The sequence below is a fragment of the Callorhinus ursinus genome, unplaced genomic scaffold, assembly GCF_003265705.2.
Source record: "Callorhinus ursinus isolate GAN/ISIS: 27379988/994484 unplaced genomic scaffold, GSC_fseal_2.0 scaffold50, whole genome shotgun sequence".
NCBI classification, from domain to species: Eukaryota; Metazoa; Chordata; class Mammalia; order Carnivora; family Otariidae; genus Callorhinus; species Callorhinus ursinus.
The window spans coordinates 4,818,586-4,830,183 of record NW_027397112.1 but is presented as its reverse complement, the minus strand read 5'-3'; the positions used below and the strand labels follow the sequence as shown (position 1 = coordinate 4,830,183).

The window sequence follows — 11,598 nt, the reverse complement described above, 5'->3', positions numbered from 1 at the left end:
GCACTGGGTGTTATGCACAAACAACGAATCATGGAACACTACATCAAAAACTAATGATGTAATGTATGGTGATTAACATAATAAAAATGTAACTTAAAAAAATTTTTTTAAGATTTATTTATTTATATTTGTGAGAGAGAGAGAGAATGAGAGACAGAGAGCATGAGAGGGAGGAGGGTCAGAGTCAGAGAAGCAGACTCCATGCTGAGCAGGGACCCCGACGCGGGACTTGATCCGGGGACTCCAGCATCATGGCCTAAGCTAAAGGCAGTTGCTTAACCAACTGAGCCACCCAAGGACCCCTACCTTCATGCCTTTTAACTTTGTTCTTACAACCCTTGATAGGAGAATGGCCCGATAGGCCATATTTTCTCGTTTGCAAAGCAAAGCTTTCTTAAAGTTAATTGTGAAGCAAAATGGGATGATTATTTTGTTCAACTGCCCCCTTTAACAAGACTGACATAAATTTGGATTTGCAAACTTTCAAATTGCTCAAATCAGCTGGAGACGTGGATTTCCTTATCACTTCTATGCAGCACTGTGAAGCAAGATATTAATAAGAGCAGACCTCTGATGTTTCTAGCTGATGTCAGAGATTTTTCAATAGCTGCAGGAAGTCAACAACTTAATAAGAAACATCACAAATATTTCATCTTTCCAGGGTGAGCGCCAGAGTACATCCCCACATCAGCAGAGAGACAAAGAAAATGTTTTCTTATTCGAGCAGCAGGAGTCAGAGCAGAAGCCAAGCCTTTCCTTTCAAAGTGATTTAGGGAAGTTAAAGAATTATTTTACTTACCTGCCCCAAATGCTTGGGGCACCCTTTTTTTTTTTTTGATGACTTTTTTTAATCTGAGGCTCTGAGTCCTCAAACATATTTGCATAAGTAAAAAATAATTTTTAAATGCATTTTTCTTTTAATTTATGTTGAGAATTCGAGAATTGTACTTTATATGATAGCATGTAAGAGCTATACGCTCCTTCAATCTTATGGCCTGTTAGGGGAGAAAGGTGGTGGAGGGCAGAGGGGAGAGGCTCCCAGGAAGAACTATTAGCCCTTTCTTCTTTGTTTCCACAACATGCTAGACACACATTAATTATAGCAGCCTTTACATTTTATTGGGGTCATTTATTCTTTTTCCATCTCTCCCGTTCAGCTGAACTTCTTGAGGGCAGAGCGTATGTCTTATTCATCTTTGTGTCCCCAGAATTTAGCGTGTTAGTGGCACAATACAAATTAATTGAATAAATGGAGTAAATGGTTGAAATATTGGAGAAATAAAGGGGTAATGCTATATGTACGTATAAGCATAAACAGAAAGAACCACAATTTCAGTGAATCAGAAACTCATAAAAAACCTTGATATGTTATGAAGACTTTTAAAATTGTGAATTTGCAAAAACAGCCATAGTTGATATTGATAGATTGCATAAAGACATACTTCATATGAGGCGGTTTCCCACTCCCAGATTTGTTAAGAACCTCTTGAAATGTAAGGCTTTGTGTGGGACCTCAGCGTTTATCCCTGAGTGCGGCAAAGGGCACCTAATGGGTGCTAATTCTCTTTCTGGGGCTCCATTTTTAATTAGGGTACTGCAATAAAATCACTAAATGTACAATTGTATGCCTGCAAATTACATCATGCTATCTCTAGAGATCTTTTTCATGATTATATAAAAAAACGAAAGTATCTGTTATCCTGACTGTCCAGGCAATGTGTATATAAATGGAACATATATAGTCCATTAATTATACATTATGTTTTATGTACTTCTCATTTGGGGGATATTTGATTCATTTAGTTGTTTTTGTTAGTGGTGTTTTTTTTTTGAGAGACAGCTAGCGGGGGAGGGGCAGAGGGAGGGAGAGAATCTCAAGCATGGAGCCCTATGCAGGGTTTGATCTCACGACCCTGAGATCATGACCTGAGCTGAAATCAAGAGTCAGACGCTTAAACCACTGAGCCACCCAGGCGCCCCATTAGTGGTGCCTTTTAATTTTCTTTGCGGGGGTGTGTTGTGAGGAAGAGAATGAACCAGCTGGTAAAGTATGAAACTCCTCTTCCAACTTTCTTCTGTTTTCCTTTCCTCTATGCACACTTTGTTTTCACTACATGAATTAGTGAAGATCATATACTATGTACACACATTTGTATAGATATATACTCTGTGTATAAATGTATGTGTACCTATATAAATACACATGAAATATAAACATGTAACTTTTGTGAACCAAGTGTCAATAACCTTCTCTCAATACTCTTTGCTCTTGTGAATCATATTCTTGCAGAGTATTTCAGAAAGAGGGGCATATTAGGAAAGAGACATTTTGCTACGGTCCACTCCTTGGCTACTCCCTCTCATATACTCCCTCCTTCCCTAACCCAACTCTTGAAAGTTTCTTACCAAATCTAAGGCATTATCTGAAGATGTGCAACTGAAGATGCCACAAATAGCCCTGGATCTCTGATTGCTACCTGCTTCACACTGCATCTCTCTCTGAATCTAGAACCATGTCTGTGGGAAGCTCCAAGCTTCCATCTCCTTAGTAGAACTGCGTGAAGGCGATCAGAATCCTAAGGTTCAATTTTAGACACCAGAGCAATGAATTGAAGTGTCGTCTTTTGGGTATGAGCTCACTGCTGCCAGCTAACTGCTGGGGAGAGAGGGAGTGAAGCATAAGACCAGCCCAGCTTGCCAGGGTACAGTAGAGCCCTGCCGCAGTGTCATAGGGAGATGGGATTCCTTCGAGAGAAAAAAAAAAGGACATGGTTGAAGAATAAGAGGAAAGAAATGCTGAGAAAGTAAGAGGAACAACTGTATGCTATGATTTGTATTTGTCTTGTCTAAGTTTTAGAGATTACAGGGATAAAACTCCTCTTGCCATTGTAAAGAAAATATGCTTTAAATATTCATCATCTAAAAGACAAAGCAGTAAGACTCTGAGGGAAAGATCGAGAAATTTTCTTTTTTGAGATCTAGAGATTTTTAGAGGTTTTTTTTTAAAGATTTTATTTATTTATTTGATAGAGACAGTGAGAGAGGGAACACAAGCAGGGGCAGTGGGAGAGGGAGAAGCAGGCTCCCCGCTGAGCAGGGACCCCCCCCCCAAATGCGGGGCTCAATCCCAGGACCTTGGGATCATCACCTGAGCCGAAGGCAGCCGCTTAACCAACTGAGCCACACAGGTGTCCCTCAATTTTTTTTTTAAAACAGTCTGGGAAGGCAGAGGTAGACACATGGCAGAGAGTGTGAACCGCTGGGGATACCAGAGCCAGAGATACTTGGAGGCAAAGATGAGTAACACACCACGTCGATATGCCCAGGTCAGGAGGTGATGGATCCTGAGCTGCTCCTTCAGAGAAATCAAGGCTGGAATATCCCTCAGAGACCACACAACCGAACAAGCCTGATTTTGCTAGAAGGAAAGAGAATCAAGCCAGGGAGAGAATTAAGGACAAAGCTTAACGACTTCAGCGGGGAAGAATTTATGTCTAATGTAACATAAACAACCCGCTCATATGGAGAACAGATGTGGCTTCATTCAAGTAAATACCAAATGAGGTGAAATGCTTGCAGGCACTTGGAATCAGTACTGGTCTCTCAGGAACGCAGTATTGGTCCCAATACATTCCTGCACCTCAGTCTTGTTTGGTCACGCACTGATCTCTTCTCTCTGATGTTGGGCAACCATGTGGCATGAGCAGTCCTGGCCCAAACGGAGGGTGCTGTGCAGGGTCAGCATTTCCAAAAAATCATCTGCTCGTTGGCCTTGGGCTTCTGTTACTCCTGGTATCACCTCTGCTGAGTGCAGAGCGCTGCATCACTCCCACTTGTTCTTATAGCCCTCTCTGATCCACGTGTTGGGGTAAGTTTCCTTTTCTCAATGTGCTTTTGGTAGCTTTTATTTTTTTGAGGATTTCTTCACAGTTCCGGGTTTACCAGTTGTCTATGTTTTTTCTCATACTCACTGTTCATTTGTTTTTGCATTTTTTCATAATCTCGGAGGAGTTTGAGTGAGAGGGAAGGAGGTAATTATTTATCTTGAAACAGAAATCTTCCATTTAAAATTGAGATAGCAAATAACAAGGACACCAAGCATCAGCCTCTTTCCATTCTCCCCTCACAAAAGACTCCCTACCTTCTGGTATGTTTGAGAAAGAATGGGCATATTGCTCTACATAAAGACTTGACTGAACAATTGAGGTAGTCAAGGAAAGAAGTGTTAGGATCCATTGTCCTCCTGTTTAAGCAAAATCTTGAGTCTGTATGTGAGGAGTGAGTTCTTCAAGTCATTGCAAGATGGGATATTAAAGTGGGAATGCAAGCTGGTGCAGCCGCTCTGGAAAACAGTATGGAGGTTCCTCAAAAAGTTGAAAATAGAGCTACCCTACAACTCAGCAATTGCACTACTGGGTATTTACCCCAAAGATACAAACATAGTGATCTGAAGGGGCACATGCACCCCAATGTGTATAGCAGCGATGTCCACAATAGCCAAACTATGGAAAGAGCCTAGATGTCCATCAACAGATGAATGGAGAAAGAAGATGTGGTATATATATATATACCACATACCAGATGTATATACACACACACACACACACACACACACACACACACACACACACACACACTGGAATATTATGCAGCCATCAAAAATGAAATCTTGCCATTTGCAATGATGTGGATGGAACTAGAGGGTATTATGCTAAGTGAAATAAGTCAATCAGAGAAAGACAATTATCATATGATCTCACTGTTATGAGGAATTTGAGAAACAAGACAGAGGATCATAGGGGAAGGGAGGGAAAAATGAAACAAGACAAAACCAGAGAGGGAGACAAACCATAAGAGATGCTTAATCTCAAGAAACAAACTGAGGGTTGCTGGAGTGGAGGGGGGTGGGTGTATGGGGTGGCTGGGTGATGGACATTGGGGAGGGTATGTGCTATGGTGAGCGCTGTGAATTGTGTAAGACTGTTGAATCACAGACCTGTACCCCTGAAACAAATAATGCATTATATATTAATACAAAAATAATAAAAAAAAGATGGGATATTGAAAACTGGATTTACTCTGTGCTGGTCTCAAGAACAAGCAAAAGGATAAAATGCACTTGGTTTTAATTGATTTTTTAAAAGCTAAGTTATGTAAGAGCACTAGTGGTTTGTTTTCCTTCCAGCCTTTATCAAATATACATAGGTTCTGATCTGAGCCTAGTTTTCTGACTGTAAAAGGCACAAAATCAGTCAGACTCCATTTTTAATGACACAATGACAGAGTTTCCCAGTTAGTTGAAAGCAAAATGGTATTGTAAAGATTTTCTTTTATTGGTTTTATTTAATCCAAAGTTTGTGAAATTTTGGATTTCCCTCTTGATGTTGAAGAGCTCTCACTTGGCAAACTATCCAAATTGTAGAATATCCCTCGTTGAAGGAAGATCTCAATGTTTTGGCTCAAAAATGTACAGACATTGCAAGTTTGGATTTCAGGAGAGAGGGGGGAAGGCCCCAGAGTAAAGATTTAAAAGAAAGTTGGAATCCAGTAAAATTTTTGGTGACTCTGGAAAGTCTCAACTGTGTCATCACTGTGTCATTAAAGAGTGAATGAGAACTAGAACAAAGTGGTCATCCATCTTCTCAACATGCAGGAAGTTATTTGAAATCCGGAGGATGCTTCAAAAGCAACCAGCATCGTGGTTTACAGGTACAACAAAGTAGATAGAACCAACTCTTCATGGAGGTCTTATGGTCATCATGTTGGGAATTATCAATTAATCTAAGGAACCAACCATCAACACAATTTTGTTATTCTTTTCTCCATCATACAAAAACATACCTAAAAGCATTAAACGAGTAAGTTTTATGAGATGAAGAGCCTCTGTTTAGTGAATTTTTGGGGGTTCAAGATATTTTATTCGGGTATGGAAGAAAATCTCATATGAAGTCCAAATATTTAAAATCTTTAAACTGAAGATAGCTAGTAATTGATGAGTATCCAGAAGAATGTGGAGATCCTGGAGTAGCGACAAACAACAGACCACAAGAAAGAATAGAACAAGAAAGTCCTATGATAAATCTGATTTTTTTTCTGTGTGTCACTGAGTCATCTTTATCCTCTCATACTTTCACAGCTGTTGATCTGGAAGATGTTCTCTCCTGTGAAGCTTTGTCTTTTACAGGGGATGTGTTCCTTCCATGATAAGTCCATCTTTTCCATTCCCTGAAGCATTGCTTGCTCCAAGTAAGCCATTTTTCTCATCCTCATGCAAACTTTCTTAAATTTAGTACATCTCTTTCAGACATTACACTGAGCAAAACTGATAAAGTTTAAGCATTGGTGGAAGGCAGGATTTGGCTACCCACCATGTATGCCAAATGGACCAATCTTCCCTCTCAATACATCCAGTAAAATGCTCCAGCTTGAGTCTTTGAACCCAGGGGAAATGAGGTAAAGAAGTACGGATAATAGAGACAGTCTTCGTGGTGGCAGTGCTGGGAGTCCAGCAGCAGTGACAACATCCAGAATCCAGTAGCTGTGGCCATTGCTCTTGGCGTCAACAGTCTTGCAGTGATGGTGCCGGTATTGTGACCTTGAACCAGATGGCCCCTGAAGTGTGACATTAGCTGTGATTTCCCTCCCGCCTAACCTCTGGTTCCTGACCACTTTCTGAGACTAGGTGTTTAGCTTTTCCAGGATTTCTGTGAGTTCCCAGTATCTTTACAATAAAGGCTTTGACAGCTGCCAGATTTGGTTTCTATTATTTCAACCAGACTGTTACATAATCTACAGAACAATTCATTGAACAAAGCTTTGGCTTTTGAGTGGGACCCTTCTTGAGTTTCTGGAGGTGGCACAAAACTAGGGATGTCCTTATCCATGAGTCATCATATAGATCAGTTAGCTTATGTCTGCAGAAAGATGACAGAGAGAAAAGAACAAATGTCAGTGGAATTCATTACCTTAATCCACATCTTTTTTTATGATCTTCACTCTTGGTTAAAAGGCATTCAGGAAGGCAGAGGGGTTTGTGTCTGCCGACTCATGCTGGGACCTGACTCCAACCAGGAATTCTTCAGATTTAGACACTCCCGTGCCTTTTTCTTCCCAATGAGCCCATTTCCACATCACACACACTCATACAAAGTCCTCTCTAGAGGGTGAGAACCATGTCTTGCCTTGTTCTGTGTGTCTATTGCATATATTTCATAAGATGCATACCTGTCTCTACCTTACCCACAGCCCCGGCTGTGCAGGTAGCCATGATTTATAATAAAGGATCCTACCCCTTGTCCCTAAATGCCCCAAAGCCACCTCAAAACCAGGATTGTGTTAGAAAAGAGGGAACAGTGGATCACAGGATGGGGAAGCACATGTGTAGACTGTTGTTGGCTTCTTAGGGCTCTCCTTAGTATCCATGCACTTTGGAGGTCAGACAATGATTTGGGCAGAAGTTCTGCTCCAGACACTTGGAGCCTGTGAGGTGTCCTCCTTCTGCTGCCTGAGCTGTATGTGAGTTAAGGGTTGCATTCGAAGTCCTAGCAAGTTCTCCACTTCTGTCAGGATTCACTTGTTTGCCAGGCTATCACCGCATTCATGGGTGTGTAGACAGTCACCCACATGTGGTGAATTTATCTTCTCGATCTTCCTGTGGCTTGCTGACTTCAAGAATCTCTCTGTTACAATTTTAGCTGCCCTGAATTCAGTGTCCTGCTTCCGACAGTAGAGCTGGGGGTCCTTGCTGCCAGCAGGAAGCTGAGCTTCCTGACCTCTCGGTTCAAGGGCAATCCTGCAGGTTCTGCTGCCTGGGTATGTGCAGGAGGGATGACAACGTATCTCATCTGGATGTGTCCAGGCAAGAATGCCATGCATTCACCACTGCCCTACCAGGTCCAGGGGCACTTTTCCAGGAGGGAAATCACCATAACTTGTTGTCTTCCATTGATCATTTTCTTTTCTTTTTTAAGATTTTTATTTATTTATTTTGGAGAGAGAGCGTGAGAGACAGCACGAGCAAGGAGGAGGGCAGAGGGAGAAGCAGATTCCCTGCTGAGCAGGGAGCCCGATGTGGGACTCGATTCCAGGACCCTGGGATCATGACCCGAGCCGAAGGCAGCTGTTTAACTGACTGAGCCACCCAGGCACCCCTCCATTGATAATTTTCAATGGTACCTTCAAATGGTTGTTTGCAACAATTTTGTCCAGTTTTATACTTGTTTTCTATGAAGGAAAATGATCTGCTCCATGATGCTTTTCCTGAAAGTAGTCTTACAATTGCTCTTTGGCTTATGAAACTAGACAAACGAATTTCCACATGACTTCAAGTTCTCACATACCTACCAGTGTTTATGCCTTTTGCAGAAAAAAATAAAGTTCTTCTTAATAGAATGTCACCACTATGCAAGTATTTTCTTACCTACATACAAGGGCAATTTATTTCCCCTTTGTTTTGTGGAATGTTCCAGGCTGATACAGCTCACTCTCTCAGAGGTCTTTGTAGCTGCAGTATTTCCAAGTGTTCATCTATTGTGAAATCTGGCTGGCCAGATTAGATGAATTCCTTTGAGATACGACTACAGCCATTTTTAATGATGAAAAATTATTCCACTCCCTCTTAAACTCATTTGCAGACATGGCGTATCATTTTACACGTGCCTAAATTTTTATCCACCCATTTCCTCCTCCTCCTGTGTGTTTTCTTGGCATTCTAGGTTCTCTCGGTTGTTGTTTTAGTTTTTCTGTTCTTTTACCCTTGTCTGAATAGTTGGATTGTATTTTGTTTAGTGCAAGCTATCTCAACTCTTTTTATCAGTGTTAGATGGTATTAATAATAAATAATAATAAATGAGAATATTATATTCACTAATTCAATCATTTTATTCTAAAATTCTTGTACATTTAAGCTAAGAGGCACAGTCACTATATGGACACCTACAATCTGTTGAAGAACCAGCCTTGTGCTTTCTGCTTCTAATACTTACAAAAATCTTAAGCGTGCAAATCACTGACAACAAGTAAACCCCTCAATTTGTGGAACCTGTGTTTCTGAGTCTTTTAAAACCAAGTTCCCTTTACTTCCCAAGTTCACTCTCATTCTCAAAATACAGTCATCTTGACTAATTTGAGGACACCTCAACATATCAGTTTAATATCTTTGAACCCCAGTGAAGGAGGTAGAGTCCTGTAACCTGTTAGAACACTTCTCAACTTTGATTTTAATTCACAAATGTAATTAGAGGCTCAGAAAAAAATTTAGCTACTTGATTTGGTAGCATCAAAAGCCTAGATGCAACATGGATCCACTGGGAAAGGCAGACAGCCTGGATCACCACCTGCTCAAGTGGTCCTTGTATTCAAACTTTGCAAACATTCGTCCTTCCAGAACTCTGGCAAATACTTCATTAGTGCACAAAATGGGAAATCAGCTCCCTCTCTCTCTAGTCTGGGGTCCCCTGGCACATCCCTCTCATCCTACAGCTCATTTTCCTCCTTTTCTGTATTCTTTACCAACATCTTCTTTCTGCCCTGCTGGGATTTCTTGAAGGAGCCAGGCTCTCCACCTTTCTGAAGCACAGAACACAGGTTCTTCATAACATCCCATTTTTTGAATAGCAGATATTCAGCATAGAGTGCCTGAAATCTGTGTTCACATAGAAATAGCAATTTCCTGTATTTGTTTTTAAGCCTCTCTGCTCTTCGAAGTCCCTCTTCAGAGAAAATAAGGGAAATGGCCATTTGCAAAGGGACCCACAGAGTGTCCAACAAGCACAGACTTGATGTGTCACTGCTTAGACAGCAGCAGCTAAATGCCCAGCTGCTGTGGTTTGCATGTTGCAACAAATCTAAGAAAATACACTGAATGGCCACAAACCATGGCCATGGCCACTAAAAACACAAAAAACAAACAAAAAACAAAAAACAAAAAAAAACAAATAATCTTGGTTTCCAGGCTCAGATCTGAAAAAAGTGGCTCTGGGAACTTTTTTGGTCTCCCTTTCCCGATCCCCTTCCTTCAATTCTCTAGGCAGTAAAATAATGATCTTACAGTTTATTGGTTTTGGTCTTCTCCAAATTGGAATGGGCACTGGGTTAGTCAGTTTCAGGACTCCCTACCACTCCACCTGCTTTTTCTTCTCCCTTTTGATGACTTGCCATATACTTCCTTCATCCTGTAGGACCTCACTTCAAGGACACCTTGAAGTTTTCTCTGCTTCAAACTTTACGCTTACTACCAAAAAGAGCCAAGAGTCAATTACGCTCCTTTTCTCCCACTGTGGTTTTAGGTAATTATGTTTGCATGGCATTTATCATATTCAATTTTCATTCTAGATACATTGGAATAATCATGGGGGCTTTGGAACCAGACAAACTTGGGTTCAAATTCCAGCTCTGCCAACCATGTAATTATAGGTGAGTTACTCCAACTGCCAATCAGTTTTCTTACTGTGACGTGATAATAATCGTCCTTTTAAGATTGTAGCCTGAATGTCTGGGATAGAGAAGATGATTAATTAACAGAAGTCCTCTTCACTCCCCTTCCTGATAGCGTTTGACTTATTTTGCCATTCCTGTAAGTGTGTTGGTGTTTGGCACAGAAAGAATTCCTAAGTACCTAGTTATTGAAGAAATGACTAAGAAGACCTCTCCAGGAGCGTATATTACATGTCATGTATTTTTCATCTTGAAAGAAGCAAACCACCCTTCTCAACCTTGATCGATATTCCTAGCCATGAATTTTGTGATTTTCATTTGTAATTCAATTTTCAAGTTTTGGGGGAGTGTCTCAGAAGCTCACAGATTGTAATTAGAAAAATCCGTCACTGTTGCTCAAATGGCCCATAGCCCTTTGGTCTAGCAACGTTCAGGTTATTTTCAGCCACGTACCTTATTTTGAAGTAAGAACAATTTGTCTCAGATAATTTTCCCCTTACTCTCTCAGATGTTCTCCACTTCTCGGAGTACTCACCTGACATTTCCTGAGTGTATAGTATGTATTGGGAGCTGGGGATACAAAGACAAATGAGACATTGTCCTTCCCCTTTGTCAGGGAACAAAATGAACCACTCCAAAATATGCCTTTTTGGCATAGGGATTATTTTGAGCTGCTTATTTTTAAGAAACAGCGGACACAGGAGAAGCTCTGAAAACCAAGTTGAAGTTACCCTTTTGTAAGGGAAATTTACATTTACAAGGGCAATCTCCCTGTGTAAGGGTGTCTCCCTGGCTGTACTAGGAAGGTGGGGGGTGACAAAAATCTCTAGAAACTGTTATCAGTGGAGAAGACATGGGCTTGAACAACAACCTCACCCTTCTTTACTGTGCTTTCCTGAAAACCTCCCATACCTGGCTCTCCCCCACCACCCAACATCTTTTGTTTTTAGCTGGCAATGGCAGTTGGGGTGATGGTTGGGCCATTGCAGGGAGTTTCTCAGTTTTCCTGGGTATCTCTCTCTCTCTCTCTCTTTTTTAAATCCACCACTGCACTAAAATAAAATTCAAGCTCCCTGTTCAGGCTTACGAATCCTCATATGATGTGGCCTCTGCCCACCACTCTGAGACTCCAGCAACATGGAATCTTTCTGTTCCTTAAACACA

The 11,598-nt window shown here is 41.1% G+C and overlaps 1 long non-coding RNA gene across 1 annotated transcript in view; it reads left to right on the top strand.

Moving 5' to 3' along the window:
* The first annotated feature begins 3,748 nt into the window (after positions 1–3,748).
* Positions 3,749–11,598, top strand: part of LOC141370914 (uncharacterized) — a 49,196-nt gene continuing 41,346 nt past the window's right edge. Inside the window, exons 1-2 of the long non-coding RNA XR_012375409.1 lie at positions 3,749–3,868; positions 10,333–10,413. This is a non-coding gene — a long non-coding RNA (uncharacterized lncRNA). The remainder of the gene's footprint in view (positions 3,869–10,332; positions 10,414–11,598) is intronic.